The 9,373-nt window shown below is 35.0% G+C and overlaps 1 long non-coding RNA gene across 1 annotated transcript in view; it reads right to left on the bottom strand.

The window, feature by feature from the left end:
• Positions 1–9,373, bottom strand: part of LOC117803342 — a 39,628-nt gene that overhangs the window by 6,950 nt on the left and 23,305 nt on the right. Inside the window, exons 8-10 of the long non-coding RNA XR_004627096.1 lie at positions 8,736–8,780; positions 8,534–8,603; positions 5,789–5,842 (exon numbers count right to left, since the gene is read on the bottom strand). This is a non-coding gene — a long non-coding RNA (uncharacterized LOC117803342). The remainder of the gene's footprint in view (positions 1–5,788; positions 5,843–8,533; positions 8,604–8,735; positions 8,781–9,373) is intronic.

The following is a 9,373-nucleotide window of genomic DNA, read 5'->3' as shown; positions in this document are numbered from 1 at the left end:
ACATATATACATATATATAAACTATATATATTATATATATGTTTATACATTTAGAAATTTATATATATAAACTACATATATACATATATAACTACATATATATAAACTCTCTCTATATAGATATATAGAGATATGGCTAATAGAGATAATACATTTAGAAATTTATATATATAAACTTTACAGACCAATAAGAAAAATGAAAACCTCCATTTTGGAAACAAAAGACATGAGGAGGTATCATTTACAGCATGAATATAAATCTTTTAAAAATAATTTACAATAAATTGAGAAGTATCTAAAACTTTTTATAACACCCGGATACATACCAGTTAGGCAGAAAAGGTGTCTGTTGGTTTTCAGACTCTGAATATAGACCACCACTCATGTATTTTGTTTATCTATGTACATTTCTTTATACTTTTCCAATGATTTCAATCCTTATTAAAAAATCACCTTAAAAATATTTGTAATATATTATTTAACTATTAAGCAAAATGTGGTTCCATTTCAACTAGATTTCAAGCACCATTATTAAAAAGTTAAAATGAATAAAATTAGTTTAATTAAAATTCTTAAAGTCTTTAAAATTAAGGAAAAATTAAAATTCTTTCACTGTGCTTACGAATCATACACAAACGTGTGTGCATGTGATGTGTGTATAATAGCTGTGAAAATCTATGTTATATATTTATACATTATAAATATTGGAATATGTTTTTAAAAATCAGCCCACAAAGAATTCCTGATTCAGTGGATTTCACGTACGGTATAAACTACCCAAAAAATATCAACTAGACATGAGGTATTTGACCATACACCTCTCACTTCCCATTTGTCTAGAAATACCAAATATGTCACGTATGCCCTACCTCTCCTCTCGCACTCAGTCCCAGGCAGTTATTACTAGTATGTAGCATCTTTTCTAGCAGGGTACCAACCCTCTATCCCAATTCTTTTCCACAGAGTGTCCCAGGCAGCCAGTATCAATTCCTCAGAGTTGGCAAGATGAATGAAACTTACTTGTCATCTCTACTCTAGACGAAGCAGCATGAAAAAACAGACATTTTTCTTTTTGTCTTTTAGGAACTGTTCCTACAAATCACAGAGACAAAGTATTTTTCTCTCATCCATGTGCACCCCTATTTGTAATCTTAAGCATCAAACCTGGAATTGGAAGGACTCTCGATGAACACTGGCACACAGTGCTACCTTCGAATGCTAGAAGAGTTTGTTTTTGTAAAAGCCAGTCTTATTTTAGTACTAGTCACTTTAGTCACTGTAACCAAAATTATGTAAACTTTCTAAATAGACTAAATATTCTAAAAATACAGTGAAACACCAGCCTCCACACCAACCAAGTCACAATATGGGTGTCTGACCTAAACCCACAAAATGAGGATAATGGGAAGGTCATTTATCAAACTGCAGTGGCCATCACATGCTCCCGCCACTGTGTCAAAAACAAAGGCTACCAAATGGCTGTTATTCAAAGTTATCCCATTCTCTTTGGAAAAGCATTTCATCCCTGAATACCCTCAAGGCTTATCATATTAGACTTACAACTTAAGTTCCATAATTATATCAACATGTCTTTTGAACATCTCCCCATACTTTGAAAAATGGTGGAACTATTTCTAACTTTGTTATTACGTTTTCAGAATATCCCTTGAAGAAATACAAGTGTGTTCCGTGGAAAAAAAATTTGTCCAATCTATTTATTACTACTTATAGTGCAGCCTTGAGTATTCTGAACCTTAAATGAACTGATTTGACCATTAGGAGGAGTTGTGAAGATAAATATGTCAAACATTACAATGCAGGCAGTGTTTGTCCACGTTTGCTCCCCACCTGTGAACGTAGGTTTCCTAAGGCCTCTTTCTCTAAGCATTAATGCCATACCCATGAGCTTATGAACACATCCACTCAGCGGCCGTACTCTGGCTGCTCTTTTTCTTTCTCCTCTCCTCCTATAGTCTTAGGTAATGGAGGTCCCATGACTGATGCCTTGAAATTACTGAAACATATTCAGTAAAATAGAGAAATGTGTTTTGCTTTTTCTGTCACTTGCCAAGCTGCTGCCTTATACCTGCTATACTGCATTTACTTGAAAATACTCCAATTTGGATAATATAACGCACGTGTATAAGTTATCTGCAATCTACAGTCTGGAGAAGTTGGTTAACATTTGAGGTTCCCTAATCCTGAATTCACACTTTATGGTGGGTTAGTTAGCCTTTGAGAGACCCTATTATGTGTCCACTCTCCAGAAGAGAATACATAAGATACTTTAAATTGCAGTCTAAACCTCCATTATTGCATTTGCTGACTAGAAATGAGTTTTCATTGGTGAAATGAGCTAAGATCAAGATGTGTGATTAGCAAGGAAATTAGTGTGGGCCCCTTTACCCTTTCACAAATAGGGTATAAGAATCTGGTGAGCCCAACATACTAGCACTTCTGCAGCAAACAAAGCTTTAGGGCTATAACTACATTCCCCACCACAGCCACTTTTACCGCAACCACTTAATGGAGGATTTTGTCATCTTTACTGATTGAAAAAGAAGTGATCTTGTTGCCAAAGTTTTTCCTCCATCTCCCCTGAGAAAACCTGTAAAGCAAGGTGCTTTCAGAGTGTAGTAAGGACAGACAGTAGAAATTTTAGAATGCCTAGAGGAACAGCTAAACTGTTTTGGTGACTGTTCATAAATGCACATGTGGCAAACTCAGTTCAAGATGTTTTCATTGTAACAGATCACTGAGGTTTGGAGGAAGGCGTCATGGTTCACTTCCATCTCTAGCTATTAAAGGCTACTCATAATTATCAAGGAATCAGAAATTGTCTTGTGACAGTTCTCAACAGCTTTCATATGACTACAAAAATAGAAAATGAGTGATACCTATTGATGCCATGGATGTGGTGGAAATATAAATGGTTACTATCTTTTTGGAAAACAACTAAAAATATCTATTAAAATTAAAAATTTGCATACTCTTCAGCCCAATAGTATAACTTTTGGGACTCTATCCTGTGGGTCTGAATGTCAGAATATATAAAGGAAAATATATTAAAAAATTATTGCAGCATTGTTTAAAGTGGCAAAAAAAAAATAAAATGTAAGCTAGATGAATGCCAACCAAATGGAAAACACGTAAATAAATTTTGCATGGAATATTATGCAACATTAGCAACTATTATTAAGGAATAATTAAGCTGTGTGAACTGACGTGGGACTTGGGGGTATTCCAAAACGTGCTGAATGAGGAAAATGACCTGTAGGGAAGAGTATTTAATATTCCACTTTTGTAAAGTAAACAGTGACAAAAATGTGTATGGAATGTGCAGGTACATTAAATTACAAAAGAATACAGAATGAGGGTGTGGGAGGGTCAATGAGAGCAAAGGATAGGGTGGGGAAGTGAGGTAAGCAGAAAATCGAAGTCGAGAGAAGACTACTAATGAAGAATCCATAATAGGATGTGTATGAAATTATATGTATATGTATGCTTACAAAAATTAGAACAAGATGGGTCTCTACCTACTGACTTATGAGAATGTCCATTATGTATTAAACAGAAAAAAGAAAGAAAGAATTAAGTAATGGGTACCTTCTGATTCTGTTCCAGGATAAAGGAAATAAACCGTACCTCTATACAGATATATCTATGGCTATATGTGTTTGCCTGAGAAAAAATAAGGGTGTGGAAAGATACGCAATAAGATCTTCAGGGGCTGACTTTAGGATGGGGTGGGTTAATAGGATTTGGCTGCTGGGGTGGGTGATTGTAGATTTCCTCACTTTTGAACTACTACAAAAAAGTATTACTTTCGCAATTTGAAAAGAAAACATGCAAATTGGAGATTCTGGATATTTGAACAATTTTCTTTTTTTTTTTTTTTTAAAGATTTTATTTATTTATTCGACAGAGATAGAGACAGCCAGCGAGAGAGGGAACACAAGCAGGGGGAGTGGGAGAGGAAGAAGCAGGCTCATAGCAGAGNGCTCGATCCCATAACGCTGGGATCACGCCCTGAGCCGAAGGCAGGCACTTAACCGCTGTGCCACCCAGGCGCCCCTAAACAATTTTCTAATTAATTCTTTGGGAAAATAGTTCTTAAATATTTTTAAATAAATTTATTTTAAACCATTAAACCTTCATTAAATTCACCAATGTACTGAATCCTTATTGGAAACCCTTAAGTTCCTCATTTTGGTCAAAGAGTTAAAGTAAGTTCAAATATCGTAATGAAATTCTTAAGCAATGACTTAACTCTTACAGCTCTCAAAGTAAATCATGTTCATTGTCATTTAATCTTGTTCACTGTCATTTTTGCATAGGAGTAAAAGTTCTGGCTTTTGAGAGCTATCAAAAAAAGCATTTTCTGGAGCTGTTACTATATGGTAGGCACTGCTATGCTTTTTTTTTTTTTTTTTGAGCTATAATTCCCATACCATAAAATTTACCTGCTACTCCCCAAGAAACAAATGTCAAGATGGGAATAAACATGCATTATATTGGCAAATGTTGTTGTATTTAATTTTAGCTCTTGTAATAGAAGTTCAGTTGCTTCCCATGGGTATCTTTTACATAGAGCTACATGAACATCCCTATTCAGGAGGTGGGATCTGGAGAGCAGATTTATGTTAAATAATTTGCCCATGGCAACTCAGAACTGGTTTGATCTTTCCAATGCTGCCTGTAACCACATGTGACCTATTGTCTCCAGGATCCTGAGTCTTCCTTCACTGATGGTTGGTTGTGCATGTGGTTACTCAAAGGCTATGAGACATGAAATGTATTTCCTGGTTATTTCCTCAGTTTAAGGAGGTGATCAATATCACCAAACCTTTTGAAGCCTTTTGCAGGCTTATCTTTGGGTAGTGCGATGACAGAAAATGTACAGAAATAGAAAATAGAGATGAAAAGTCATCCAAACCCTATTTAGTAAGCATGTAAGTTTAAACTGAGTTTTGATGGAGGTTGAGGAAAAAAAATTATTGAAAAATAACATCAATAGTAAGCTGAGTGAGACCACTACGAGTTAAGTTTATCGAATTTTCTCTGATGTGCTTCATACGTAGTGATGACACTTAAGCAAACATCTGTTTTTCTGGTTTAAGAGTATAGCATAAAACTCAGAAAAAATAAAGATGTACAAATGATGTTCAATCTTCTATCTTTATGATTCTGATTTTTGTTAAATTAGTAGAATAATTCTCCTGAAAACTAGCATTATTAATCATGATGTGACTTCTAAGGAACTCATTTGATGGAAAGTGGGGTGAAAAGGAAGTTAAAACCTCTGTGGGGGTTTTCTCTGATGTCTTTTTTTTTTTTTGTCTTTTGTTTTTGGCAGGAGTTAGAGTGCAGTTAGGGAAAATAAGTGGTACAGAAACGGGACTGTGTGATTTAGGAATAAATAACTGAGTAATGTGGCCCCAGTGAGACCCAGAGTTTGGGCTTGGAGGGTGGGTGTGAAGGGATGTGAACTGAAAGCAAGCCCATTTTTACTTTTCGTATTTTTACTTTTTTAATCTAGGGTTACATTTGAGGCTGTATTTATCTCTCTAGAAGATGATCCCTAGAATACAGAAACAAAGAATACAGAAACTAGGCTTTATTTCAGCCCTCTTGTGTGTATGTATGTGTAAACTGGCAAGCTATAAGCTCTAATGAGCTTAGAAATGGTATACCAACTTCTATCTCACCATCACATCAATGTTTATCTACCTCTCCCACAATTAAAATCAGATGTCTGACCACAAGCAACGAGTGAGGCTTCGCTTACCTTAATAATGACTGCTTGTAACCTCACTATTTGGCCACTTAAGTGCTACTGGCCCTGTGAATCGAATCAGCAGGGAGGAAGAAAAGTGTCAGTGTCAGAATCCACTTCAGGCATTTAAGCTGACTCCACAATTTACAAAAACACTCATATAAACAAATTCCAACCTCAAATATTTTTCTCCTACTTCAAGTCCATCAGATTGCAAGTTAATTACTAATTCTAGTTGACTGCATAACTCAACAGACCAAATATGTGTAATCATTTGCTTAAAGGGCAAATGATTTGGGAAATTTCACCTAGATGTTTTTATTCATGTCATGCAAAATTATGTATATTACCATTATTCAACATTTAATCATAGCCATTTTCTAAATAGTTTGAAATGTTAAGTCAAATCTAAATTCTCTAAATTTTGAAGTGTTTAATTCCACTAAGAATAACAAAACTGGAAGAAATTATTCAGAGCTAATTATGCAGACCATTGCAAGGAGAATTGCAACCATATTTCCAATAGGTTCAAAATCAGAAGTTGATTTTATTTCTCAAGTGAACAAAACTCTTTTTATTGAAATGCCAGTCTGTTCACAGAATCACAAACTTACTGTATGCTAGAAAAAGGCTTAAAGAATTAACACGAACTGTTAAAAGCTAATGGTTGACAAAATATAAAATGAATGCATTCTAGGTAAGTGATTCCATTCAATCACACATTTAATTGAGATACTTTGGATTCCCAATCATAAGCTTAATTTTTCCTTCCGAAGTTTGGTCAACTTTGATTTAATAAGTACTGCATGCCTTATTCTACCTCTTCACTTTACTCAGACAGATATCATATTAATGTAAACTTAGTATTTGTTTTAATTCTGTAACACATTATCATATAATATCTTTTGTCTTACGCATCAAGCAAGAGAACTATTTGCAGACCTTAATTCTTTTTTTTTTTTTTTTAAAGATTTTATTTATTTATTTGACAGAGATAGAGACAGCCAGCGAGAGTGGGAACACAAGCAGGGGGAGTGGGAGAGGAAGAAGCAGGCTCATAGCAGAGGAGCCTGATGTGGGGCTCGATCCCATAACGCTGGGATCACGCCCTGAGCCGAAGGCAGATGCTTAACCGCTGTGCCACCCAGGCGCCCCTGCAGACCTTAATTCTTGATGGGTGGATGGGAGCATTTCTCTAGAGATGTCTGATTTATGATAACAAGCCTATGACCAATTTGATAAATATTCACCGAAAGACCTCAGGATACTTATCCATGTGGAAGAAAACACAATGCGTTATAGGAGGAAGAGAAAGAGAAGAAATAAAATGAAAGTAGCTTAGGGGTGCCTGGGTGGCTCAGTAGGTTAAATGTCTGACTTTGGCTCAGGTCATGATCTTGGGGTCCTGGGGTCCTGAGATGGAGCCTTGCATTGGGCTCCCCACTCAGCAGAGATTCTGCTTCTCCCTTTCCCTCTGCCTCTCCCCTGGCTCATGTTCTCTCTCTCTCTCTCTCTCTCAAATAAATAAATAAAATCTTATAAGAAAATAAAAAAAATTTAGGGGGCCTGGGTGGCTCAGTTGGTTAAGCATCTGCTTTCAGCTCAGGTCATGATCCCAGAGTCCTGGGATTGATCCCTGTGTTGGGGCTCCGTGCTCAATGGGGAGTCTGCTTCTCCCTCTCCTTCTGCCCCCCCAACGTGTGCTCTCTCTCTCTCAAATAAATAAAATCTTTAAAAAAAGTTAAAATTAAAAAAATGAAACTAGCTTATATAGAAATAATTACTTTATTGAAGCAGTTTGTGTCTCAACCTATTTGAAGGAGGATACTAGAATGATCATATATGAAGCAGCCTTCTTGATAAATTTAGTGAACCCAGTTTAATTTTCAGCAAGCTCTTGATATTTGTAAAAACGGAGCTTAGGTTTTTCTCCCTTTATTACATAATAGATTATGTAATGGCATGTAAATTGTAAATGGCATGACTTCATTTTCAGTGATTGAGGTCTGTACTCAAATTCATTAGTTCATTATTAATTATATTTTGTCAAGATAAAGAAAGCTTAGTGTGATTCCAAAAGTAAATAACTCATTTTGATGGAAATCACCAAGAGTTTAAAATTAAACTAGAAAAGACGCTTCTGTTTTATTAATGAAATGATTAATAGAGGAACAATAGTTTTCACATTCTTTTCACATCACAGATCTCTTTTGGAATCAAAATCTGATGTAATGTCCAGACTTTCCCAGAAAAAATATATATATTCAAACTAAATTTTGTATACAATTTCTCTGCAAGCTTGTCCTTTGACACCAAAGTTTAAAAACCTTTGAAGTAAAAGCTGGGGCCAAGTTCAAGAATACATGCAAGTGCTAAGGACCCTGCCATAATTATGTTTATTATTACAAGACTGAGCCACAATTTGGCTCAGATTCCTAGCAGCCATAGGGGTTATGGTGACTCTCAGAAAAAAGAAACACAGGTCTTAGGGAAAAGCTTTGCCCAGCAATGAATTAAAATAATTTCCCCTGGAACTATTTTGTAAACTTTACTTTGGCAACTGTGCATCATCTCAAATGCAATCATAAATTTCATGTAATTTCTTATTTTAGTCACTTAGGAAAATAAGAGGACGTAAATTATTGTGAAACATGTAGTCTGTTGGTTGTCTGAATCAGAGGAGAATATGCATTCAGTTCACCTGATAGCTAATCAATTCTATCCTTAGACTGTGTTTCTTAACATTTTACTACTCACTTCAAGTTGGGCTTTTAACAGATACAGTTCAGGTAGCAGCCTTCTGGAAATCTCTGATATATTCAGCCTTCTGAACGATAGGAAAAGAAGAAACAACACATGTATAATAAAAGTCCCCAAAGGAAAAAAAAACACCAAAACAATAAATAAAACAATAAAAGACGAGAGATATTTTAAAAATCTATAATGAAAAAAAACTTACCTAAAATTAAGAAAAAAATATATAAATAAAGTGCACACTGTGTACCTGGGAAAAGAGAATGAGAACAGTGAAGAAAGTCTAATGAAATTATTGGTCATTAAAGAAAGTAAGTAAATTCTCCTGACATCTGGAAAAAAAATCTAAGACACTTATGACTGAAAGAAAATAAAATTGTGAAGAATTTTCAGTAGCAACACTGAATGCCTTCTAGGGTAAACCAAAAAATAAAATCCAAGCCAAGTGTTCTATATTCAGATAAGCTGCTTTTCCAAATATAATATCAAACTCTTTTCAACATCCCATGAGTTACTGCTGGGGTATCTATTAGAGAATAACCTTCAGACAATTAAAATGACTGGAGATAAGTCAATGTAAGGACTACTGGTGAGCATTAGCTTATAGTTAAGTATAGCGCTATGGATAAATGATGATAATAAGGGAAGAAATATAATATGTAATAGTTATATGTACCAATCCTAAAGCTGACATCTCCCCTAAGGGTACAGAGTGAATAAGATGAAAGAACAGGGATAGAAGACTTCTTTGAATATATCTTGTTCTAATGGAATTGACTTTGAAACCATGTAAGCATTTTATATAATAAAAAAATTAAATCCCTAAAAACTGAATTAAAATGA

Source organism: Ailuropoda melanoleuca, chromosome 1 (assembly GCF_002007445.2).
Source record: "Ailuropoda melanoleuca isolate Jingjing chromosome 1, ASM200744v2, whole genome shotgun sequence".
NCBI lineage: Eukaryota > Metazoa > Chordata > Mammalia > Carnivora > Ursidae > Ailuropoda > Ailuropoda melanoleuca.
Note: the sequence above shows the minus strand (reverse complement) of the source record. Positions and strands in the feature narration are given on the sequence as shown.